The sequence below is a fragment of the Heptranchias perlo genome, chromosome 37, assembly GCF_035084215.1.
Source record: "Heptranchias perlo isolate sHepPer1 chromosome 37, sHepPer1.hap1, whole genome shotgun sequence".
Taxonomy (NCBI): Eukaryota; Metazoa; Chordata; class Chondrichthyes; order Hexanchiformes; family Hexanchidae; genus Heptranchias; species Heptranchias perlo.
The window spans coordinates 8622680-8649753 of NC_090361.1; the positions used below are offsets into that span (position 1 = coordinate 8622680).

General features: G+C 44.6%; 1 long non-coding RNA gene across 1 annotated transcript in view; it reads right to left on the bottom strand.

Annotated features, from left to right (window-relative positions):
* Positions 1-26315, bottom strand: part of LOC137304289 (uncharacterized) — a 65551-nt gene extending 39236 nt beyond the window's left edge. The window contains exon 1 of the long non-coding RNA XR_010958538.1: positions 26218-26315. This is a non-coding gene — a long non-coding RNA (uncharacterized lncRNA). The remainder of the gene's footprint in view (positions 1-26217) is intronic.
* Positions 26316-27074: the final 759 nt, after the last annotated feature.

Genomic DNA, 27074 nt, shown 5'->3' on the forward strand with positions numbered 1-27074 from the left:
ACGTCTGAAAGAAATCGATGCTAGAGAAAGGCATCGGAGTAAATGTATGAACTGGCACAAGACATGGTCAAATCCTCGCTGACACTAAGAAAATATTTTTTCTTTACCACGTTGCTCGGGTAACCAGGTTACTATGTACACAAAATACATGTCACGATTTAATGTTAGGTCCCAATGCACACAATTGCCATGCCAACTATTCTCTTATAGTCAAGGTGGCCTTGATTTAAAGATTCTGATCCTGAATCTCCATTTTCTGAACGTTTTTGTGTTGAATTTGTGATCTACATTAGCTGCCTGGCTAATGTCTCTCTCATTTGCCTGATATTCAGGGTACATCTTGTGCGTTTCTGTGGCAGAACTTGGCCTCAAAGGACACAAATATTCAATTTGCTTCTTGAGGCCTATCCCTGTAACCTCCTCCGGCCCTACAAACATCCGAGATCTCTGCACTCCTCCAATTCTGGCCTCTTGCGCATCCCTGATTTTAATCGCTCCACCATTGGCGGCCGTGCCTTCAGCTGCCTAGGCCCTAAGCTCTCAAATTCCCTCCCTAAACCTCTCCGCCCCTCTACCTCTCTCTCCTCCTTTAAGATGCTCCTTTAAACCTACCTCTTTGACCAAGCTTTGGTCCTAATATCTCCTTATGTGGCTCGGTGTCAAATTTTGTTTGATAATCGCTCCTGTGAAGTGCCTTGGGACGTTTCATTACGTTAAAGGCGCAAGTTGTTGTTGATTCCTGATAGGTCAGAATGCAATGTTAAGTGCAGTCAATGACTAGACGAGAAAGGGTTAGCAGGCCTCAGCTTTTGCAATCCTTGATAGTTCATGGGCGTATGAAGTAATTTCCCACCCACCTCTTTCTCTTCATCCCAGCCAACATCCACTTCCATCCCAGTGGGAAACCTGCAGGATTCACTCAGGACCATGTCGGACATTAGGGCTGAGATCGGAATCTCACCGCTTGGAGCATATGAAGAATATTTGAATCACGAAACTTTTATTCAGCAACCATCAACTCACGATACCTAAACGGAAAGTTGCTAAAAGTACTTGTAACAAGTAAAATCCACCAACCAGGATATGGACGTTTAAAGAAAGACAGATTCCGTTTGCTGGTTAATGACTGCTAAATGCTTAGCAGCAGCTCTGCAAGCAGACAAAAAAAGCCCAATCGCAGAAAGCTTCACACTTGTTAAAATACAGTTTCCTGCAAAAATACATTCAGCAAACAAAAAATCTAGCAAATTATTTTTAGCGGAAACCGCTGTTTTAGCAGAAGAGGGAAAGATTTGTGATTTGAATGTCAGTGTGCCCATTTTACACTTCATCCACACCTTGGAGTCAGGACCCAACTAAACGTTCTGAAAATTCCGCACCTTGCCAAGGGAGTAAAGATATCTTTCTTGGAAGGAAGGAAGCAGCCTCCATCAGTGACTGAGATGGGCCAGCATGTCATCTAATGCCTTTCTTAGCTCCTCATTCGTCTCTTAATCAGTGATAAAAGGGCTTGGTATAATTGTTATATACAGTATACTAAACTGTCCATGAAGAGCTCTTATTATAAAGTTATACAATGAAATAGGGGTTTTTCCTTCATCTTCAGTGCAGTACTGAGGGAGTGCTGTATTGCTGGAGGTGCTGGGCCTTGAGGACACTTACACTGAGGTCATGTCTACTTGTTCAGGTGGACGTTAAAGATCCCATGGCACTTCTTCAAAGCAGATCAGGGACTTCTCACAACCAACATTTATCCCTCAAACAATATGGCCTAAAACAGATTAACTGGTCATTTATCTCGTTGCAGTTTGTGGGCCCTTGCTGTGCACGAATTGGCTGCCGTGTCTCCTACACAAGTGACTGAACTTCAAAAGTAACTCATTGTCTGTGAAGCACTTTGGGACGTCCTGAGGACGTGCAAGGCGCTATATAAATGCAAGTTCTTTCTTTCTTCACCTCCCAATTTTTTTCACTTCATAGTGCATCCCTGTGCCAGGCGAAAGGACTTGCTGAAGATCGGTTCTGGGCTTCTATAAGGTAAATTCAACTGTGCTTCCGGGGACGAGCTTCACACAGCCAGAGTACCAGTGGGGGGAATCATTGTTGTCGCCCTATCTCTGCTCCGCACTCCAGTCAAGGGACGGTCCCCACTTGGCACATGGGATCGTCTAATCTACCTCTAATTATACCCCTGCGGTTGTGGGGTGGGGAGTGGGGAACTGCTCTGGTCACTTTTTTGTAGTGATAATTGTTAAATGCATTCAAGGTGAATGTTTTTCCGTTTCTTGCAACTCGTCCTCTCAGAAGTGTCACAGGATAACTAACCTTTCAATTTTCCATCCCTTGGGGATGTCATGGTGCCTTCCTGGAAGAGACCCCAATTAGATAGTCAAGGCCCAAATTAGCATTTACATTTGTGAGCACAGGGGTGTGGACTTGAGGAGCATGCACTTAAAGCAAACACTGCCCTTCGTTATTTTATACTGTACAGAACGGAACAGGAAATCGCCTTAGACCTTTAAATGGCACTTAAAGGAGTGATGTTCCTGTATTAAAGGTTAGAATGCTTAAAGAATGCTTTGATTCCAGAGCTTTTGAAGCAGTCTTTCTAACCATGAGAAAACGCAATGATGTTCAATTAAAGTTGAAAACCGCCATTAAAGTAAATGAAAGGGTTTGGGAATATTGAGAGTGTAACCGGACAAAACAAATCCTTTTATTTTTATACTTAAACGTTTCTTTTTTAACAATAGCTCTTATGTCTTTTGATTGGTGGCAGTTCAAACCGCTGGTTGGTCACCAACAACCAGGGCCTCGTCTGCCAGCAAAACAGCTTGTGAAGTGGGAAGTGGTTGGGAACCTGGTTTTGGAAAGAACTGGGCGTCTGAGTCACCAGTTCTGAGGAAGGGATGATGCATGTGCTGTGCTGGACATCGGGATCCCTGTTAAGAAAGAAAAAAAGAAAGTACCTGCATTTATCCAGCGCTTTTAACAACATAATAAATAGGGTACGGTAGCATAGTGGTTATGCTACTGGACTAGTAATCTGGAGCCATGAGTTCAAATCTCTGTCATGACAGCTGGGGAATTTTAATTCAATTAATTAAATAAAATCTGGACTAAAAAGCTGGTGACCATGAAACTACCAGATTGTTGTAAAAACCCATCTGGTTCACTAATATCCTTTAGGGTCAGATTTACCCAGTCTGGCCTAGATGTGACTCCAGACCCACAGCAATGTGGTTGATTCTTAACTGCCCTCTGAAATAGCCTAGCAAAAACCACTCAGTTCAAGAAGGTGGCTCACCACCACCTTCTCGAGAGCAATTAGGGATGGGCAATAAATGTTGGACCTTGCCAGTGACACCCACATCCCATGAATGAATAAAAAAAAACTTCTAGGACAACGCTTTGCAGACAATGAAGTGTAGTCACTGTTGTAAGGTAGGAAACGTGATTTGCGCACAGCAAGCTCCCACGAACAGCAATGAGATAAATGACCAGATCATCTGTTTTTAGTGATGTTGGTTGAGGGATACATATTGGCCAGGACACCAGGGAGAACTCCCCTGACAACAGCCTTACTTTCCAAGTAATGAATTGAAAAGGTAATTTATATAACAGTTCTTTGCTGAGCTGTGGTTCCAGGCTCCAATGAAAAGCCCAACCACCTCAGAGTGGGGGGTAATTTTGACTTTGGGCAATGGTGTAAAACAGGACGATATGGATTCAGACACCCATTGACCTCAATGGAAACGAGAATCGGGAGAGATGTACAACGGGCGGCCGATCCGATATTGCCCGTCCCTTTTAAAGAGAGGGAGTCTAACCAACAGGATATCCTTTTAAAGACAGAATTGGTCTATTACTAGTCCTTTAAAAGAAGGCGTTCACCTGAATGGGTTTAATGTCTTACCCAGAGTACAGAACCTCCATCAATGCAGGTCTGGAGTGTCAGCCTGGTTTATGTCTGCTTGTCCTTGAACCCACAACCTTCTGACTCAGAGGTCAGAGAGCAACCACTGAGCCAGGCCAATGCTTGAAGCCGATTCTACATTATGTTGTGACCATAAAATGATACTTGAGACAGGGTGTTTTTATATTAATAACACAGGGGCGGAAAAAATTAAATGGGATACACTGATTGAACAAAATGCATGCACACGGCCTTTTCCAACGTAACAATATGGCTAACACACCAATTTCAGATAAAATCAAGCGGGAGATAAAGTGGATTCCTGTTCTAAGAAGGTTAACATTCATTTTACTATTTAAACTGCAACTATCATTAGATAATTAAACATTAATTCATAAAGGGATGTACTTCTCCCTGCATTGCACCGAGGCTATTATTTAAGTTATTGGGAATCTGGAATTCTCTGCCCAAAAAGGCTGTGGTTTCTGGGGGACAATTGGAGCTTTCAAGACTGAGATCGATAGATTTTTGTTAGGTAAGGGAAATGGAACGAAGGCAGGCAAATGGAGTTGAGGTGCAGATCAGCCATGATCTAATTCAATGGCGGAGCAGGCTCGAGGGAGTGAAAGGCCCTAATGTTCCTACGTTCTGAGCTGATTGCATTTTGGAGAAAGTTATCTCATACTGCTCACAGTCAACTGGAGATGATGCGTTTGCACTTTTGATGTATTTGTAAGTTATTGTAATGATTTGAATTTTATCTAAAAATGCAAAGATCCCATCCCCTCCCTCACAAAACTAAGCAGGTCAGGTGTCTTTACACTGTAAGTGTCCAATTCAGCATAAAGTTTTTCCTCATCCTAGATCAGACACTCAGGGGGGGTCATGATAAAAGTGGAGACTAAAATGGGGTAGGGGTGTTAAACAGGAGGCTGATCCGATCGCATCTGTGTCCCACCAGACGGGGCTAGGTTAAAAATACCTCTCAGTCTAGACTAGGAAGTATTAAAAGACTCTATGTTTGTGTTGAAATGTGTAACCCGGGCAACAAGTGTTGCATACTTAAACTCAGTGCCCCAGATAAAGTGTCTGTGCTCTATCATTTACCCCACCGCGCAGATTGTGCATTTGCTAATTCAACTTAAAGCATGGAGATAGAATACATGGGCCAAATGGCCTCCTTCTGTGCTATATCATTCTACGATTCTATGGGTGTGCACTGATTTTTAGCTCCATGTTGCGTTTATGGGGGCAGATTTGGACCCCATTCCGTCTGTTTCTCGGGTGTAGAACGGGGCAAGAAAAGCACCAAATTCACAAGGGCCTTGGTTCCGCGCCCAAACAGCGCCTCATGTACGTCCGGTGCCATATTGGTTCGGGCGACATATAGGTGTCCCTGGCAGCTGCCTCAAGCAGGCATTGGGCCCCTTGCATATGCAATTTGAATATGTTAATTAGCAGGCCTGCCCATCAGCAATGTCGGGCTGGACTGGTCATGTGCTCAGTGTGCTGCACCTTAATCAGTTTCCTTAAAAGCAAGTTGGTGCTTTGAACATCAGGATTGTAAAGAGGAAATCGCCCCGTAAAGATGGGCAAGCTATTACCAGGCCTTTGAAAAACAATGCTCGGTAACAGGCCTCTTGGAGGTGTGTGAGAAAACCTAAATCAGAGAACGAGGACCAACTGACATAGTTATCCATCTGACTTTCTGCCTATCTTTCTGTCCATATTTCTACTTTTCTGCCTATCTATCATCTCTCTACTCATCTGACTATTTATACGTCAATCTTAATGACTATCTATCACCTACCTATCTTAATAACTATCTATCTTTATGACTATCTAAACCTACCCATCTATCTTAATGACTATCTAAACCTATCTGTCTTAATGACTATCTAAACCTATCTGTCTTAATGACTGTCTAAACCTATCTGTCTTAATGACTATCTATCTTAATGACTAACTATCTCCTATCTCCATAACCATCTGGCCCCAGTTGTCTATCTGCCTGTCTCTCTTCCACCTAGGCTAATTATAAAGTACTACTGTTCCAGCTGGCAAAGCGTAAAGCAACTGAGTAACAAGCCTCCCATCTGGTCGAATGATGAAGGGCGCTGGATGTGGAAGGCGCCTAGAAAGGGGAAAGGGAGGATGTCCAAAGTGTTGCAAAGTCTTTCCCATAACAGAGTTTGGAAAACACCATGCACAGCCCCTGCTGTGATCATTAAGAAACCCCGTGTGTGCACAGGGTATGTCTCACTACCTGCTCAGTGGGTGTTCCTCTCATTCACCATTGCTACAAAAGAAACTGTACATCTGGGATGGAGTCCCAGATAGACCGACACCTCACTCACAGTCACACACTGAAAGGCTTTGGTGAGTTTTTTTTCTTGAAGCAGTAGAAGGCACTTTATAGGACATTTAAACAACAGGTGGGCCATCACAAAATGGCTGCCTGAACTCTGACCCCAGCGGGATAGGGACAACATACGTGGCATGCTGAGATACTACAGGTTATGTGCGGCCTCCATCCAGCATAGGTGGGAAATAGCTGCTCATGTTATTCTTGGCTGCCCAGCTCTCAGGCCTCAACAAATTTATGTGAAAAAACACCAGGTTTGGAAAACTGTCATATACAAAGTTAACCTTCAGAGACCTAAACATCCTTTGTAGCTTCACAGCACATGTGGTTCCTATTAAATGACATCTGCAAAAAGGATATTCAACAGATTGTTAATAATACAGCGAGCTCTCAAAGAGAGACGCTCTGATACACTACGGCATTGTTAATGGACTCGCTGTTGATAGTAAAACTGGTAAACACGCACACAACACACTCACGATTACACTGCTTGATAAACACAAATTGCTTGAGCGTCCGCCATTTTTTTCCTCACTCCAATTTCTTGCTCCCCTGACAAGGCACTGGCTTCTTCTAGGGCTCAGCATCGCCGTGTCAGACATCCCTCTGGTAACGTCCCCCACCCCTCCATTCTTCATTGTTGAGACCAGGTAATGAGTGTCGGGCAGACTATTCGACCAGGAGGGGGTGGGGGGAGAAGGAGGGGCGAGATGTTTGCTCGCGGGTGAACTTTTCAGTTGGCGGGGACCCCCTCCCACCACCGTGGAGTTCGGTCCCTTTGGTGTCACTCTGGTACCGCGCCAAGGTAGCCATTCTTCATATGCAAGCTTAGACGCCCAGCGTCAGCGGGCTAGTTACCTATTCAGAGACGAGCCTGACTCTGTCCTTACCCGTGCATTTCACCCAGGAGTTACTGGATGGTAATCAGGTGCAGGGATCCTGGGTGATTATTCCCCTCCTTAGCCCATGGGTATAGAAGCTGTAGGACCCAAGTCGCTGTCCTGCTTAGCCCAGTGAACACAACAAAGAACAGGGATCAAAGCTGGGACTTTCCTGGTCTATATGGCTCAGCCCTACAGCTGTAGTACGGTTACCAAGTGAGCATTTGTCCCCACATTCATTATATAAAACACGACTGTAACAATTGCTTTTGACTCCATTGCTAAAAACCCTCTCAATAAATATTACTGGAATTTCCTTCCCCCAAATCCTGGGGAACAATTGGAACTTTCAAGACTGAGATCGTTAAATTTTTATTAGATAAGAGTATCAAGGGATATGGAGCAAAGGCAGGAAAATGGAGTTGAGGGACAGATCAGCCATGATCTGATTGAATGGCAGAACATGCTCGAGGGGCTGAATGGGCTACACCTGTTCTTAAGTTCTTAACTCTAACTTCTGTAACATTCTCTGATATACAACCAATTCTGCTGGCTGTGTCACCAGTGAATATTCTCCATGAATTAATAACATATCCTTTTTATCTCTCATCATTCTTGGGTTCCTTTCACTAACACAGAGAAGAGCCTTTCCCACTGGCTCAGTTAGTAAGGTAGACCGGCCAATGTGGTCCCAGGTTCGACCTGGACTGACCACAGTCACAACTGAGCTCTGCGTGTCTCTCCACAGACTGCAGGGCTACCTTGTTAATCAGATTCCACTCATTTGAGGTTCTGGGCTGTGTCGTCAATTCTCCTGTGCTGCATGTGCGCTAAAAAGGAAAGAAAATGTGCACTTTTCCGCAGATCTTTTTCGTTCTCAGGATGTGGGTGTCGTTGGTAAGGCTGGCATTTATTGCCACTTCAAAAGGATTTCTAAGAGTCACAGTGGGCCCGGAGTCACATATAGGCCAGACCAGGTAAGGATGGCAGGGGTTTCCTTCCCTAAAGGGAACCAGTTGGGTTCGGCAATCTGACAGCATTTTATGGTCACTTTTACCAGCTTTATATGTCTAGATTTTTCTTTTAAAACGGAATTCAAATTCTCAGACTGCCACGGCGGGAATTGAACTCATGTTCTCTGGATTATTAGTCTAGTGACAAAACCACTACCGTAACCCCTGTCCCTTTATGGTTAATCTTATTGCCGCTAAAAAAAAACCTTATAAAAGTAATATCTTGTCTGTCGAGAGAGGACTCTATCTGACCACTTAATCTGGTGACAGTGTGGCAATCAGTGCCACAGATCAGACTTTCTTACCGAGTTCTAAGATTGCACTGTCTTTAATGCTGGCATGTGGCATGGCTCCTGACTCAAAATTAATTTTTCTGAAGTAAACATTCTTTTAAAAAGCACCATAAATCCTGTTTCCTTCACATCCTCCTTCCCCTTTAACAAACTGCATTGGATTTGTACTTTTGCCAATGGAGGCTCTGGAATTCACTCCGAGAGTGCTGTTTATATCAATTCAGGTAAGTATTCTTTTGATATTTTACTTAGGGGAAAAAAAGTTAAATATCAAACCCAACTAGAGCCAATGGCTATAAAATGATGGACCAGTCCCGCCTGGTAATCAGCGGCTGCTCCGTTTCTCAGTGTCAGCTCCTGTATATGTACAGTGCATGCCAATTAAAGAGGACACTTTATGTCCAGCTGATACTGTATGGCTTATGTGTGTCTCAGTGTCAGCTCCTGTACATGTGCAGCACACACCAGGTAAATGCCACAGACCTCTCAAACCCACGACCACTACTACCTAGAAGGACAAGGGCAGTAGATGCATGGGAACAACACCACCTGCACTTTCCCCTCCAAGTCACCTACTTGGCTGTTCCTTCATCGTCGCTGGGTCAAAATCCTGGAACTCCCTACCTAACAGCACTGTGGGAGAACCTTCACCACACGGACTGCAGCGGTTCAAGAAGGCGGCTCACCACCACCTTCTCGAGGGCAATTAGGGATGGGCAATAAATGCCGGCCTCGCCAGCGACGCCCACATCCCATGAATGAAAAAAAAAGGAACAAGTCTGTTTGGTGCTCTATGGCTGGCTCATGTCTCAGCTCTTGTCCTACAGTTAGATGGGACAATTCACTCCTGCTTGGTACTGTGTGGCTTATGTATGTGGTAGTGTCAGCTCCTGCCTTGCCCAGTATACATTAAACAGTCATGATTTCCTCCAACTTTCCACACCCGTTACTCATTTCAATGATAGCCTTCTCTTTTCTTTTCATCATACTGACTCATACAGTGGTACAGTCCCACAGATGCTCACATCCCTTTGGTACCTTGCCCACATCATTTATCATGTCTGTCTAGACAGTGATATGTGGCCATTATGTGGTGGAGGCATCGTGCCTCACATTTGCTTCCCAGTAGCGGTCACTGGATGGCAATCGGGAGCAAGAACCTGGGGGATTGGCAAAAGAACCAGAGGGGGAGATGAGGAGAAATTTTTTTACGCAGCGAGATGTGACGATCTGCAATGCGCTGCCTGAAAAGGTGGTGGAAGCAGATTCAATAGTGATTTTCAAAAGGGATTTGGATATATACTTGAAAAGGAAAAATCTGTGGGGCTACGGGGAAAGGGTGGGGGAGTGAGACTAATTGGATAGCTCTTTCAAAGAGCAGACACAGGCACGATGGGCCGAATGGCCTCCTTTTGTGCTGTAAGATTCTATGATTCTAGAACAGCTTACTCTCCACTTTATAATGCAACTGTGCACATGGAACTCCAAGATGAGTGTTATTCATGAGGTAAAGTGATTAATCTAAACTTTCTAAAAACATGACACTGACACCGCATGACAGGAAGACAAGACATGGAGAAGAGCAAAGTTTAACGTCTATAAAAGACCCACAAAGTGGGTTGACCTCAACAACGGATGAAGACAAGATGAGGGGAAGGTGAACACACTCAAGAAGTTGTCCACTGATCTGTTGAGGGACGTGAGCCTTGTCCACTTGCCTGCACAGATCAGAAATTTGGGCAGTGCCCATGATCACGGTTGGCAAGTCATGGACAGAGCAAGCCTGAGATTCTGATCCCCCCGCCAGCATTGCGGACTCTCAAACAACACCATCAAAAAGCACTTCGTTGGCTGTAAAGCGCTTTGGGATGTCCTGAGGTCGTGAAAGGCGCTATATAAATGCAAGTCTTTCTTCCCACTCCCAATCCAAAGGGGTCCAGAACTGGCCTTTTAACTAACTAACGTAATTATAAATATGATTGTGAAAGAGAAGGGAAAAAAGCACAGAAATGACTCACTCGATTTAGTGAAACCCTTGTAATAATGCTTGGGTCATGACACTAATTCGCACCTCTCCAAACCTGCTTAGAAGCAGATAACATCGCATGGATAATGACCGCTTTGGTGAGGTGGGGAAGGGCGGCCGATGCCTACAGAACCAGCAGGAGTCCGCGCCTTTCACAACCTCAGTATGTCCTAAAGCGCTTTACAGCCAATTAAGTACTTTTGAAGTGTAGTCACTGTTTTAATGTAGGAAACCCGATTTGCGCACAGCCAGGTCCCACAAACAGCAACGAGATAAATGACCAGATGATCTGTTTTTAGTGATGTTGGTTGAGGGATAAACATTGGCCAGGGCACCGGGGAGAATGGTCTTATCTTCCAAGTAATGAATTGAAAAGGCAATTTTTATAACAGTTCTTTGCTGAGCTGTGGTTCCAGGCTCCAATGAAGAGCCCAACCACCTCAGAGTGGGGAGTAATTTTGACTTTGGGCAATGGTGTAAAACAGGATGACATGGATTCGGAAAGCCATTGACCTCAGTGGAAATGAGAATCGGGAGAGATGTACAATGGGCGGCCTATCCGATATTGCCTTGTTATCACTATCGCCCAAAGTCAAAATTGCACCCATTGAGTTGGAAAGGAAATTTCAATGTGTATAAACCATGTGCTGTTAATGTGACATTCACTGGAAGTAAAAGGTAAACTTTCCATTTTTGTGCCCATTGCATTGCAGGTGGGCATATCAGAATTTTGGGGAAACGAGCTTTGTGCCTCCCTTATACAGCACACCTGATACTCCATCCATTTAAATAAATGGACAGAAAATAGGCTTTGCTGCTCTCCCCTTGCTCAATGTTCTTCTTCAATTTGTTCTTGTTCTTGGGATGTTAACAACACTGCCCATCCTTAGTTACCCTGGAGGGACTGGAGTCATAAGGGTGACAGATCCCTTCACTGATGGACCTTGGTGAACCAATCAGGTCTCTGCGACAACCCAGAAGCTTTTTCATGGTCATTATCTGGTGCCAGCCCACATACAATGAATTCACTTTCACAGTTTTCCCTGAATTACCAACTCATGGGCTTTGAGTTGACTTAACCATTGGGCTCCCGTAGCCTATACTACATGCCCTCCCTTCGTGTGACGTTTTTCGCAAAAAGTGGAAGGTTACCCATCAACTTGGCACAGAATGGCTGGTGTGGGAATTGAAGAATCATCAATTTCATCTCATTGAAACATACAAAATTCCTACAGGGCTCGACAGGATAGACGAAGGGAGGATGTTTCTCCTGGCCGGGGAGTCTAGAACCAGGGGTCACAGTCTCAGAATAAGGGGTCGGCCATTTAGGACTGAGATGAGGAGAAATTTCTTCACTCAGAGAGTGGTGAATCTTTGGAATTCTCTAATCCAGAGGGCAGTGGAGGATCAGTCATTGAATACATTCAAAGCAGAGATCGATAGATTTCTAGATATTAAAGGCATCAAGGGATAGTGCAGGAAAATGGGGTTGAGGTAGAAGATCAGACATGATCTTGTTGAATGGCGGAGCAGGCTCGAGGGGCCGGATGGCCTACTCCTGCTCCTATTTCTTATGCTCTTATGTAAAAAGTGCCGGACTTGTGCAATTGGGGATACTCTTCTGAGGCTGTGGCTGAGGCAGATTATTGGGGCAATGCGGAGGGAACTTCACTCCGCATCGAATTAAGTCATACCTGATCTGGAAGCGCTCAATACTGCCAGAGGCTATCCCAAATGGGAAGTTTCATTCCCCAGCACCAACATCAATTTGACAAGTAAAAATGTTATTTTTTTAAAACTGTCGCGAAACACCTTGTTACCATAAAGCAATTCAACTCAACAAATAAAAAAAATCACGTGAAAATAACTTTATATAAAATATAGGTCATATTTTCAGCTAAAATATTGGAGGGTTTTATAACCGTGATTTAGTCCTTAAAGGTTTAAAGTAATTTTTTTTTTGGAAATCAAGTTTTTTTTTGTTTAAAAGTCTCAGTTACCAATTGACTTTTAAACGAGCTTTCTTTTTTCCAGCCCGTCACTGAACACACCCAGGCAGTCCGTGCCAGTAGACATGAATGTATTATTCACAGACTTTCCTTAATGCGGACACTGGGGCCTCGTGGGGTTGTGTGTTTTTATTTTAAACGCGCTCAGAGCAAGCTTTGTCTCCGACCCACGCGGGCCGCACTATTTTTTTTTAAAAAGGAAAGAACATTTCAATTGTAAAGTTAGACAAAACAATAAAAAAAAGTCTGGGGCTCGGTGAATTGTGCCTTTGCAGATTATTCTTCTTGTTGTAACTCCAACAGAGGTACAGGGATTCCAGATTCCACCGTCTGGATGGTTCCGCGATCCTCAAAGCAGGGCGTGCTTCCCAGGAGGTAGCGGGCTGTCCGTTGGCTTTAACAGACGGGACATGGCGGATTGTGCAATATTCCTAGATACAGTCCACAACAACAGCTTGCATTTATATAGCGCCTTTGAGGCAGTAAAACGGCCCAAGGCGCCTCACAGGAGTGTAGTCAGACACAAATTTGACATCGAATCACATGAGGACGTATTAGGACAGCTTGGTCAAAGAGGTCGCTTTTAAGGAGGAGAGAGAGATGGAGAGGTTTAATGAGGGAATTCCAGAGCTTAGGGCCTAGGCAGCTGAAGGCACGGCCGCCAATGGTGGAGCGAAGGAAATCAGGGATCATCGCAAGGGCCATATCAAACTGGGAGCATCTCATCTCCGAATCATCTCTACTACAAGTTCAGCCAGAGTCAGATCCCCCCCCCAGCACCCCGGTTCTCCCTCTGTTGCCCGCAGTTGCATCAGGGGGAAATGAGCCGGAGCTCCGGGAACTGACGGGATTGAACTTTCCATCGGATTAAGGAAGCCACTTCCCTGTGAGGCGGGCAAGGGAAAGACTCGTTTAAAAGTCTCAGTTACCAATTGACTTATAAACAAGTTTTTCTCTTTCTAACCCGTCGCTGAACACACCCAGGCTGTCTGTGCCAGCAGAATACCAGCGCCCAACTTGACGCCTTGAAGTGAGGCAGCATCTCGCGGAGGTCGCTCTCCCGAAACGTAATTCACGACTGGTGGAAAAGTAAAAAGAAAGAAGGAACTTGCTTTGATATAGCGCCTTTCACGGCCTCAGGAGGTCCTAAAGCCCTTTACAGCCAATGAAGTACTTTTGAAGCGTAGTCACTGTTGTAATGTAGGAAACGCAGCAGCCAATTTGCGCACAGCAAGATCCCACAAACAGCAACGTGATAATGACCAGATAACCTGTTTTAGTGATGTTGGTTGAGGAATAAATATTGGCCAGGACACCGGGGAGAACTCCCCTGCTCTTCTTCGAAATAGTGCCCTGGGATCTTTTACATCCACCTGAGAGGGCAGACAGGGCCTCGGTTTAATGTCTTATCCGCAACAATACAACACTCCCTCAATACTGAACTGAAGTGACAGCCTGGATTTTGTACTCAAGACTTGAACCCACAACCTTCTGATTCAAACGTGCCTTCGGTGGGCCCATTTGTATCTTTGCTAATGCTACGAAGCAGGGCGTCGCCGTGTCCCTTAAACCTAAGGCTTAGAGAGAAGAGAAGGCCCCACGTGGGAAGCAGGCTCGTTTCCCTAATCCATAGCTTAAAAGTACATTGCAAAGCTATCTCTCAGCTTCTTAGCGAGTGTTCAGTAAAAGCCTTTGACAGCCCATTAGATTTAGCAAATATTTGGACCATTCAATATGCCACTTGGATTTGCCTCTGCTGCACAGCCAGGCTTTACTACATGATGCTTGGGCAGGTTAACATTATGGTGAAAACACGCCCGACCCATTTATCCACTCAATAACCTACGCAGCACAGATTAAAATTCTTTGCTTTTCAGTCTCTGTTAACGGGAGCCCCTCCTGGAAACTTTTCAGCCAATCTGATTAACTCGGCACTTATTTCAATTTTATTGAAACATTTCCTCATTTGACTCCCTCTTCCCCCCCCCCCCCACTGATACAGACTACTGGTTGACTGAGGCATGAAGTGGAAACTCCATTCATTCTACGGGCAGATCTCCCGTCGTGTAGTTCAAAGGGAGTCGAGAGGACAATTGGCTGATGTTCGGTATCGGGAATCCTGCTGGTTTCTGGGGTGGGTCCCGCCCGCAGTTGTTACAATCCTGAGCTTTACATGCGTTCCCGTAATGGCTGATGCTCGCATTTCCTGATACAGAATATGTTTCCATCCTCTGTATCTTCAACTACTGACACCTCGATCAAAAACATAGCTCCTTCCAAAACGGAATTCAAATTACTTTCATTCGTAGCAGCTTGAGAAGTTTTACAGAACTGAATTCAAAATATTTTATAAAACTGCCCGATGTCTCAGATAGTTACTGGACTGTGTCATGAATTAAGGAGCTGCACTGCTGTCTGGTTCTATGGTTACATGATCAAGGCCTGAAGTGAACACTCTAACCCAGAGTGCTACCATATGACTTATTTTGTCCGCTCAAAGAAATACCCTTAGAAAGAAAGAAAAATAAAGACTTGCATTTATATAGCACCTCTCACGGCCTCAGGATGTGACAAACGTGCTTTACAGCCAATGAAGTACTTTTTTTAAAGGGTAGTCACTATTTGACTGGACCGGGGTTTGTGGGGGGGAGAGGGGTCAGAGGTGGGAGGTCATGTGATGAAACCTCCACGAACACGTCCAATCAGAGTTGGCAACCCCTATGTAGGCTGCAGATATCAGGAAGCTTTTTTAGTCTTATTTTCTATATTTGCTAATTATACTTTATAACAATGATTCCTTCTCTTTTCTCTACTATAGTCAAACTAATTGAATGATGCTACATTAACCAGGTCACTGTCATCCACTGTGAACGCTTCGTGTAGAAAGGCCAATCTAATTACAGGTTAATACCCGCAACAATGGGTTTTGGTCAAATCTCCATATAAGTTATCACCAATGAAAGGGATCATCTTACATTAAGGGGTAATCAGCAGAAATAATTCTGCTTAGCCGCAAAATTCACATTAATCCTTGGTTCAGGCTGACGTTCCAAAACCCTAATTTAAATTTCAAAGTAGGACGTATAACAGGCATTTTTAACAGAATTAACACGCCTGAGGACTTTAAAAAAAATTCAAACCATGCCTTACGTTATTCCATGGCACTATTTTGAAGAAGAGCAGGGGAGTTCTCCCCGGTGTCCTGGCCAATATTTATCCCTCAACCAACATCACTAAAACAGTTTAATTGGTCATTTATCTCATGGTTGTTTGAAGGGTGTGAGTTAGCTGCCGTGTTTCCTACATTACAACAGTGACTACACTTCAAAAGTACTTAATTGGCTGTAAAGCGCTTTGGGACGTCCTGAGGTTGTGAAAGGCGCTATATAAATGCAAGCTCTTTCTTTCTTTAACGGCCGCAGTGTTTAGGATAAGGGATGCTCCATCTGTCTGAAGTACTCGACTATTACTTTGTGCTTCAGACAAACTCTCTCTACCTGTACAGGCAAAAGGCACACTGGCTCCATGCTGGAGCTACAATTCTGGATCCTCAATTAAAGAATAATTTGCTTCGCGGTGCAGACGCCAGGTGAAAACAGGATCAGGCTTGGCTCTCATGCCCTCCTCCGTTGAATAGATTGCCAACATCCAATTCATACTTGGAAACAGGCACAGAGGCGAGGCACTGGAGGGATGGGAGGGGAGGAAGTTTAAAGAAAAGAGTATTTGCATAAAAACGATTGAGATTTCATAAAATGGCCTGTTTCAAGTTTGAGCCCTGCCCCATATTGACGTGATTGAATTTACATCTGAATTATCAAAGGTACAGAGAGCAGAGCAGCAAACCTATCGGTGCACATCATAAAGATATGAATCCATAGAGCCAATTAATGGGAGGGGGAGGGTGGTTTAGCTGAATATCCCACTGTCTGTGGTGGTGCAGTCACTCTGACTGATTCTTGAATGGATGTGGATCTACATTTTGGTGACAGTACGTTGTCTGTTTGGACTACATTGGTCCAAAGTTGGTCGGTATGCCTTCCCCTTCACACTCTTTGGTGTATGAAGGAATTTCATGGGGTTTTACACTGAGAGTGTCATCTAGAGGTAAACCCATAGCTGACCTGTACTGTGACGGCTGGTCATATGGAGATGTATGGCTGACTCAGCTGGTGGGATGTGGTGGACACTATAAAGTCCAACAACAGGTGATAGATCTGCTCTTATCTCCTGGGATAGGCATCGCAGCCTTTCACAAAAGCTGCCGAATCCTAGAAACTACAGCTCAGAAGGAGGCCAATTGGCCCATTGCACCTATGCTGGTGCTAGCTCTTCAGCTGAAGCTGTCTACTCTAATTCGAGTTCCCCGCCCTTTCTCCTTATCCTTTTATATTCCTCCCTTTTAAATAGCTAATTCCCTTTCCAATGATGTTATAGTCTCTGTCTATGTGGCCACTTGGGTAAAGCATTCCCTATTCTAATAACCCTCTGTATGAAAATATTCTTCTAATTTCCATCCTACAAGGATGTCCTATCTTAAATCCTACAAAGATGTCCTATTCTGTCCTACAAGGATGTCTTATCCTAAATCCTACAAGGATGTCCCAGTGCTTGAAGGTAATTGCAGGCCTTTATTTTACTCTTTCTCTCTATCCACTCTCTCTATCGCCTTAGCTCCCTCAGTCTTCCCAGCTACGATTGACAAACTTTTAAAAGCCAAGGTTGGCATTAACTAACTACTGATTTGTGACTTGTCTCCCCTTCTCTTCTGCTCTTTCGAACTCCAATGGTGTCCCGTGCTATGGCCCTCGGTCCTTCACGTCACTGCCTCCGTTTCACTTCATCTATTTTGGAGTAACGATGTTTTTGATCAATATCAACAATGTGGCCTTGATGTTTACCCACACCGGTAGTTTTTTTTGAAGTTTTCTGTACGAGGGAACCCCTTGTAAATACTGACACACTCCCGGGGACCCCCTGCAAATACTGACACACCCCTGGGGACCCCCTGTAAATACTGACACACTCCTGGGGACCCCCTGTAAATACTGACACACTCCTGGGGACCCCCTGCAAATACTGACACACTCCTGGGGACCCCCTGCAAATACTGACACACTCCTGGGGACCCCCTGTAAATACTGACACACTCCTGGGGACCCTCTGTAAATACTGACACACTCCTGGGGACCCCCTGTAAATACTGACACACTCCTGGGGACCCTCTGTAAATACTGACACACTCCTGGGGACCCCCTGTAAATACTGACACACTCCTGGGGACCCTCTGTAAATACTGACACACTCCTGGGGACCCCCTGTAAATACTGACACACTCCTGGGGACCCTCTGTAAATACTGACACACTCCTGGGGACCCCCTGTAAATACTGACACACTCCTGGGGACCCTCTGTAAATACTGACACACTCCTGGGGACCCCCTGTAAATACTGACACACTCCTGGGGACCCTCTGTAAATACTGACACACTCCTGGGGACCCCCTGTAAATACTGACACACTCCTGGGGACCCTCTGTAAATACTGACACACTCCTGGGGACCCCCTGCAAATACTGACACACTTCCGGAGACCCCCTGTAAATACTGAAACACTCCCGGGGACCCCCCCCCTGCAAATACTGACACACTTCCAGGGACCCCCCCCCCTGTAAATACTGACACACTTCTGGGGACCCCCTGTAAATACTGAAACACTCCCGGGGACCCTCTGCAAATACTGAAACACTCCTAGGGACCCCCCCTGCAAATACTGACACATTCCTGGGGACCCCCCCTGCAAATACTGACACTCCCGGGGACCCCCCCCTGCAAATACTGACACACTCCCAGGGATCCCCCCTGCAAATACTGACACTCCCGGGGACCCCCCCCTGCAAATACTGACACTCCCGGGGACCCCCCCCTGCAAATACTGACACACTCCCGGGGACCCCCCCTGTAAATACTGACACACTCCCAGGGATCCCCCCTGCAAATACTGACACACTCCCAGGGATCCCCCCTGCAAATACTGACACACTCCCGGGGACCCCCCTCTGCAAATACTGACACTCCCGGGGACCCCCCCTGTAAATACTGACACACTCCCAGGGATCCCCCCTGCAAATACTGACACTCCCGGGGACCCCCCCCTGCAAATACTGACACTCCCGGGGACCCCCCCCTGCAAATACTGACACTCCCGGGGACCCCCCCTGCAAATACTGACACACTGCCGGGGACCCCCTGTAAATACTGGCACACTCCCGGGGACCCCCCCCTGCAAATACTGACACACTCCCGGGGACCCCCTGTAAATACTGGCACACTCTTGGGGACTCCCTGTAAATATTGACACACCCCCGGGGACCACCTGTAAATATTGACACACTCCCGGGAATCCCATGTAAATACTGACACATTCCCGGGGACCCCCTGTAAATACTGACACACTCCCGGGGACCCCCTGTAAATACTGACACACTCCCGGGGACCCCCTGTAAATACTGACACACTCCCGGGGACCCCCTGTAAATACTGACACATTCCCGGGGACCCCCTGTAAATACTGACACACTCCTGGGGACCCCCTGTAAATACTGACACACTCCTGGGGACCCCCTGTAAATACTGACACACTCTTGGGGACCCCCCCCCCCTGCAAATATCGACATGTTCCCAGGGACACTCGGTCCTAACTTACAAACAACAGTGTCAGCCACCCCAAGCAAAACAGCACATTGATTATAGAAAACATAAATTTAAATACAGAAAAAAAGAACTCGCATTTACCTAACACCTTTCACAACATCTCAAAGTGCATCACAGCCAACAAAATATTTTGAAGTGTAGTCACTGTAGTAATATTGGGAAATGCAGCAACCATTTTGTGCACAGCAAGATCCCACAAACAGTAATGAGATGAATGACCAGATAATCTGGTCACTGGGGAGAACTCCCCTGTTTGCCTTCAAATAGCATCATGGGATCTTTTACTTCCACCTGAGAAGGGCAGACGGGGCCTTGGTTTAACGTCTCATCTGAAAGACGGCACCTCCAACAGTGCAGCACTCCCCAAGCCTAGATTATGTACTTAAGTGTCTGGAGTGAGGCTCTGAACCCATGAGTTATTGGTCATAAGTGAGATTGTTATCACTAAGCCAAGGCTGACACCTTGCCTTATAGATTGAGCCCATACGACACCAGTAAAGCAACAAATACAGAATTCTGATGACAGATGTGCAGACATCTGGCAGGGATGCCCTCGGGGAGCCCCTATGGTCCAGGGACTCAAGTTTGGAAACCTCTGATATATGTTTCTGCCAATTCACTAATCTGTCCATGGATCAAAAGACTGCACCTTTGAAACTGCGGCAGGCTTATTTCAAAAGGAGCAATCCCCTTGCGTTAAAATCGATTGTGTCTGAAACGTCACACATCTTTATTTATCTCGGCTAACAAGATCATTTCTGGAGGAAAGCAGAATATTTTATCGGGTGAGATGTTAAATTGAGGCCCCCTTCCCGTGGTTCAGATGGACATTAAAGATCTCAGGCCAGCACCTGAGGAAGAGTGGGGAACTCTCCTGGCGTCCTGGCCAACATTCCTCCCTCAAGCAACAACACCAAAAACAGATTAACTGCTCAGGCACCTCACTGCCGTTTGTGGGACCTTGCTGTGTGCAAAATGTCTGCGGCACTTTGCTTACATATCAACAGTCACTGCACGTCGAAATAATTGATTGCATCTGAAAGGCTTCGAGGCCTTTCGGAGAGGTATATCAGGATACTACACAAACGCAAGCCTTTCTTTTCAATCCCCGTCTCCCTGTGTGCGTGCATGCATTTTTGATATTGAATGCTGTTCTAAATATTACATATTTCCACAGCTGGTAAAGGAAGCTCCCTGTCTCTTTTTTTACATCTGGCAAAAAAAAAACTTCAAAACATTCCTGATTTACTGAGAGCGATCCTCAGAGTCCTCTCTCCGTATGGAGAGATTTTCTTCGGTGAGATTAGAAATTAGGGTCCAAATTACCACTCCCAGTTGGGAAGCTGTCAGCAAATAAATACAATTTCCCTACAAGTGTTCGACGACATGCAAAAAATAACAAAAAATGTACATTTTTCCAAAGCTCTGGAAAATTTTCCAGAATGAACAGGCTGGGGGTCTTTTCTCTAGAAAAGAGAAGGCTGAGAATGACCTAATAGAGGTCTTTAAAATTATGAAGGGGTTTGATACGTAGAGACGATGTTTCTACTTATGGGGGAGTCCAAAACTAGAGGCCATAAATGTAAGATAATCGCTAATAAATCCAATAAAAAATTCAACAGATATATCTTTACCCAGAGAGTGGTTAGAATGTGGAACTCACTATTATATGGAGTAGTTGAGGTGAATAACACAGTTGTCTTTAAAGGAACGCTAGATAAGTACATGAGGGAGAAAGGAATAGAAGGCTCTGACGAAGGGGCATCGATCTGGGGCGTTGGCTCTGTTTCTTTCTCCACGGACGCTGCCTGACTTGCTGAGTGATTCCAGCATTTTCTGTTTAAGTTGTAGAAGGTTATGCTGATAGGGTTAGATTAAGTAGGGCGGGAGGAAGCTCGTGGGGAGCATAAGCACCAGCATGGACCAGTTGGGCCGAATGGCCTGTGTCTGTGCTGTAAACTCAATGTAATAATTTTACTGGAAATCACAGCGTGGGAATCACCAACCGCCTTGCGAAGGGTGAGTCCTGGGAATGCGTATTCTAGAAACTTCTACGTGTATCCCATCTATTTATTCGAATGGATCGAATATCACAGGCTGCTACTATGCAAGTTCCCAAAATGTAGTGGCGGGTACATGGAGGCAGAAAACTTACCCTCTATTATCCGTGATACAGTCAAACCATCTCATGATGAAGCCAACAGTCCCATTGCAACACTGCTAAATTCGAGAGGCAAGCCCAGCCTCAAACCTCAAGTTATCGTCCTAGGCCTCCCGTGACTATGTAAGGCTTTGCTGTACTGGCTGCCAATTACAAGCTCGATATTTATACCCTCTTAAAAGGTGTGGCATGAATGAAATTCAAAAAGCCTTCTCACTATTTTCACCCAGGGCTTGGGCGGATTTTATTTTTCTTGTTGATCAAATAGAAATAGCCGTGTCATTCTAAAAATGTAAGTCGATTTTATACACCTACACCTAAGAACATCACGCACATCGTGCCGCTCGGCTACATCCTCCTGCCAACATTGCAAACGCCCTCAATCTTTACATTCTCACGAACGAACCCCATCGGTCCTGGTAAGGCGTTTTCTGGTATTTATGAGGGTTTTTAGGCAACACATGGGCCGAAGGAATAGTGGCAACTCAGGGTCGATTCACCATCCCCCCTTGAGGTGAGACACATACTAACATGCTTATATAAAAAAAAATAGTAATAGATCAGAAAAATTAAAAGCGACCAAACAGAAAAGAGAGGCTGCGGAGAAATAAGACCTTTCACTATATGATATATAAACCAGAATATTACTGAGAGACAGAATTCAGCCACATATAATTGTAAAGGAGACAAAAAAAAGTACTATTTTAGTCACGCTGCCTTTATTTTGTTTGCAAAGGGAGATCTTTATGTTTTTAGTGTCTCTCCGAATCTTGTGAACCCCGCTTGTCACTTGGTGTGGATGTAATGAGCCCTCTTACTAATTTGCAGCTTTCTGAGTTGTTCACACAGCCTAATTCTGAGATTTACCAAAGGGTTTCCGTTGCCCTCATTTTCCTTTTGCCTTGTGACGACTTGTCCCTGGCTGACCCTATTTAACAGGTTTGTGCTATGGCCGACTCGGAGAAGGTGCAAGGACAAGGTCAACAATAAATAATTGAACAAAAATCGAGAGGATAATTCATTTCTATTGAAATACTTCATTTTCATTCTTTGAAGTTAAAAGCTGAAGATTATTTCAAATTAATTATCATTACGAACACTCTTAGTTTTTATCTTAGCGGCCCTTGTTTGAAGACATATAAGATAAAACCAGAATTAACCAACATTAATTAAAGTTATACAGCCTCCTAACATTTATCATTTTCTCCCAATAATTCATTATTTTAATTACTGTAAAGAATCCAGTTTCATTGCACTTTTCTGTCCTTCAATTTAGTTATATTTTATTTTTTGAGTCGTGGCCTAGCTCCAGGAATTATGCTTTAAGGTGTGTCAGTGTGTGTGTTGGAGAGTCTCCCTTCCTTCAATATTCGAATGCCAAAGTTATACACACACACATACTAAAAAAAAAGTTTGGTTTATTGGCACTAAATATACTCTGAGCCATAACTGTGTGACACCATTATTCCATTACACCCACCCCAGTGAATTTCATGGATTATTGTATTTTTCCTGTAAATTTACTGCAAGAAAATGTGCAAATCAGTATAGAATTCAGAACACCTTTTCTTTCTCTTTAAAGTTCAGTTTAGTTTTAAAGAACGACTGATTTTTACAAGTTTCCACGTCCCCCGCTGTTCGCACTTGCACTTGTCAAATAGTTTCTACACTGGTCACTTGAGTCCGAGAGTTGGCTTAAGAGATGAAAGTATTTGCATGATAAGGAGGGAGACTCTTTAACACACAGACGCTGTCACACCCTAAACCAAGAGTCCTGGAGTGCAGCTAGTCCACGGCTCCAAAAATAGAAGATGCCTTTAATTGAATGAAATAAAATCGCAATGAAACTGGACTTTTTCCCCCTCATAAATTATTTAAATTATTGTAATGAATTATTGGGAAGAAAGATGAATGGGAGGAAGCTGTGTAACTTTAATTAATGTTAGTTAATTCTGGTTTTATCTTGTATATTGAGTAATAGAGATAAAACAGACGGACTAGATTGTGCTGTGATTAACATTTTGAGCAGACTGTATTAAACTATGCCGAGAATTAAAGCTTATTTTAAATCTGGTTGGAAGATGCTAAAATGTAAAATGAACACTTACATTTTCAGAAATGCTATGAAATTAAAATTAGGGGACTTTAATTTTTTCTCTTTCCTTTTTTAATTCTGTCGCTCTCTTTTTTCTTTTCCACCGTCTTCATCTTCCTTGTATTTCTCTCTTTATTCCTTGTTTCTTCCCCTGGCTTTCCTTTGCTTTTAGTCATCCTTTTTCCCTCCATTTTTAAAAATTCATCCTCTCTTTTCCTTTCTCAGACTCTTCTACGCTCTTTTCCCTCCTTTTTTTCATCTGCTCTCATGAGCCATCCTTTCCCTTCCTTTTTTTTTAACTCATTCTCTTTTTTTCTTTCTCAGACTCTTTCCCCTCTTTTTAATCTACTCTTGTTCATTTTTTCCCTACCTTTTTTAATTAATTCTCTCTTTTCCTTTCTCAGATTCTTTTACGCCCTTCTCTCTCTTTTTTTTAACCTATTCTCATTCACTCTTTCTCTCCCCTTTTCCCTCCTTATAACTCACCCTTGCGTTATGAAGCTGGGTCTGAAATGTACAATGTAAATATAAACCCACATTACCCGGCTGACCACCACAGACACCATTCACAGATCCAAGTGGTTTCATAAGCTGCCCCGAGAGCAGCCATGTCACTGAGACTCAGTCCAGCAACAATTTAGCACTGTTGAGGAGATTTCTAACTTCATTTATCGCCTAGCCACGTAGACCGCAGCACCATTTTCTGGTGTGTGTGTGTGTGTGTGTCTGTTTTTCAAGTGGTGGCCATCACAGACTCAGGTGGCTTGCATCAGCTCTCTGTGATGTGCCCTTTCACCGAAAGCAGAAACCGCACGGCACTGGGCTCGGCGACTTTACTATTTTTGCCGAGATTTTTGCCAGCAACAAATCTTGACTTTGGGTGGGCGATAGGGCTGGCTTGGGGGGATGCAATTCCCAATTTGCCTCGGTGTTTCCGAACGACTTCTTGGTGTTGACAAAACATTAAGAGACTCTTTCCAAGAAGGTGAGTACTTGAAACCTCTCCTTAATTCCTGGAGCAGGTGAACAACCTTCAATCTTTATTGGAAGTGACTTGATGTTTTAAATAAAGATCGGTATTTAGAACTTTGAGATGTCTTAAGGCTCATTTAATTTTACCTTAAAACAAATGAACAGCTTATACTGTGAGTTAGGTGTGAGGTAAATTCCTTTGAACCATGCCGCCACACATGTACTCTCTCATTGTTATCTGTCTCGCAAAACACACACTGACCAGCTGGCCGTGTCATAAAGTCCTCTCACCGCTCAACCTAAATGCAGATTGGTGACTGAGGAATGTGCACTGCAGTCTGGAATGTCACAGGAACCAAGCCCAGCCAATTCTCCTCGGGAGCAGAGCAGGATTTTCCAAGCGTAACCCTGTGCTCGCATCCAAAGTTGGTCTTCAGGGGAGTATTCTCTGGATTTCTGCTCTGGCTGTTTGATCAGAAAATAGATTGAGACCAGCGAAGTCTGAGGGAGAAATCTGCTGGTTAAGGAGCTCTATGAACCTGCAGCCATGTCCTAATATAGCTGCAGCCCAGGCTTCTCCAAACTGTTGTTAACACTGTCACACCCCAGGCTAAGCTTAGAGCAAAACGATTTGACATCCCTATTCATTATTTCCCGGGCCGCTTTTTTTTTCCGAGAAGGTTTGATTCGCACATCAATTAAAGAGATCAAAGGATAAAAGTCGAGGACTGCTCGCCTTTATGAACAAGGAGGGACGGACCACAGTCGAACAAAACGGCAAGCTGAAATTGTTACAGCTGGAGCGAGTTTCGCGCAGGGTCCAGGATTCGCTGGGAGAATAACGACGAGTTTAATGGCGCCTGCCGTTATTAGTGCGTTGGAAACCCAGCAGTTTGTGGCGAGGAAGAGATACGCCGTGAGTTGCGAGCCGCCACAAATTGCTGGACGGTTTGCGCCGCTCGGCCGTTAGCCTCGCGAAATCTCCCCGTCAGTTTCAAGAAATTGCTGCATTTTGTGCCGTGGATACCAATTAAACCCGCCGCAGAAAGGTAGGGCTGAAACTTAACGACATAAAGACCTTTTTAATGATGAGATTTCTGTTCCTGCAATGTCACTCAACCTCTCCAGCCCAGAAAGGGAACAATTGAAATTGTGGCGTCTCATTCCTGCAGGGAGTAAATTGTTCCTAGAGGTTTTTTAAACTTTAAATTTTAATTTTTTTTCCCTACTTTTCCTTTCTGTCCGTTTTTTTCTCTCACTCTTAATCCAATCTTTCTTTCCCTCTCTCTCTATTTCTTTCTCTGCACCTAAGTTGACTCTAATTCGCCCTATTTCCTTCTCCGTTGTTCTTCTGTTTCTTTGGTCTTAAGTCTCTTTGGCTAAATGTTGGTCCCATCGTTCACCAAGTCCCAGATGCCCTGCTGCCCTCGCGGTTATCAGCTTGCACTTTCAGAAATCTGCAGCGCAAAAAAAAAGCTCGACGGGTGAGGGATAAAAAATCCAACTCACTGGGCACGTCCCCACTCCAACAAAATCTGGGCCGTAATGTCAATTAATTCCCTTACCCCCTTCAAACAGCAGTGTCTGTGCATTTAATTTATGATCAGATTAGCAGCTAATGCAACCAGCCGTTCAAAAGCAGACCCTAACTAGTCTCCTCTAAGCTGAAACGGAGAATTAACATTTTAATTTCACTTAACGTTTACCCGATGGCAAATAGAATAAATTTATTGTAATTATTTGTTTGAAAAATAAAGGAAAACTCCTACTTACCCTTGTGGTGTGCTCAAGGTTTAGAAGCCAGCATTCCTGACAGACACCATCCCTCCTCCACAGTGCAGGACAGTAAACCTTATATAGCCAGACACAAACTTCTGATTCTCTTCTGTGACTTTACTCTTAAAAGGGATTTCCTTTTTAAAACGCTAGTCACCTCCCACTGCATTCAATAGGGCAGACCAGACATATGCGTGGGCTGTGCCACAAAGCAGCTGCTGTAATATCGGGTATATAGGCCGAGCTCTGGCTCCCACGCACTGCTCCAGGGAAATTCTCACTCAAATTCTCATTAACCAGCACATAAAGCCGGCAGGGGCCCTGTCTGGCTCCGAGGCCTGGGACTAAATTAGACACTTCTGACAAAGGGGAAAATGCTCACTTAGTTTCCAAAAGACCATAAACTCCTGGCAGTGTGTGGAATGCTACGCTGCCTAATGTGATCCATATTGTAATTATTCCTCCTGTAATTTAAATTTGTATAGAGAAACAAAAACAGGCTTAACACATGCATCTTTTGTTCTGCTATTAATTCATTTCTGCTCCTTCCCTCTCCTATTTTCAAAGATTCACCTTTTCCCCCCACGCCTCTCCTGAAGATGCTGACTCTACCTTGGCTACAGTCCCACGGACAAAGGCCGTTCCCCCAATTCCTGGTGGGGGTCTGGAACTCACTGCTTGAGAGGGTGGTAGAGGCAGAAACCCTCAACTCATTTAGATGTGCGCCTGAAGAGCCGTGACCTGCAGGGTTATGGACCAAATGCGGGAAAGTGGGATCCGGCTGAGTGGCTCGTTTCTCAGCCGGCGCGGACACGATGGGCCGAATGGCCTCCTTCCGTACCGTAAATTTTCTA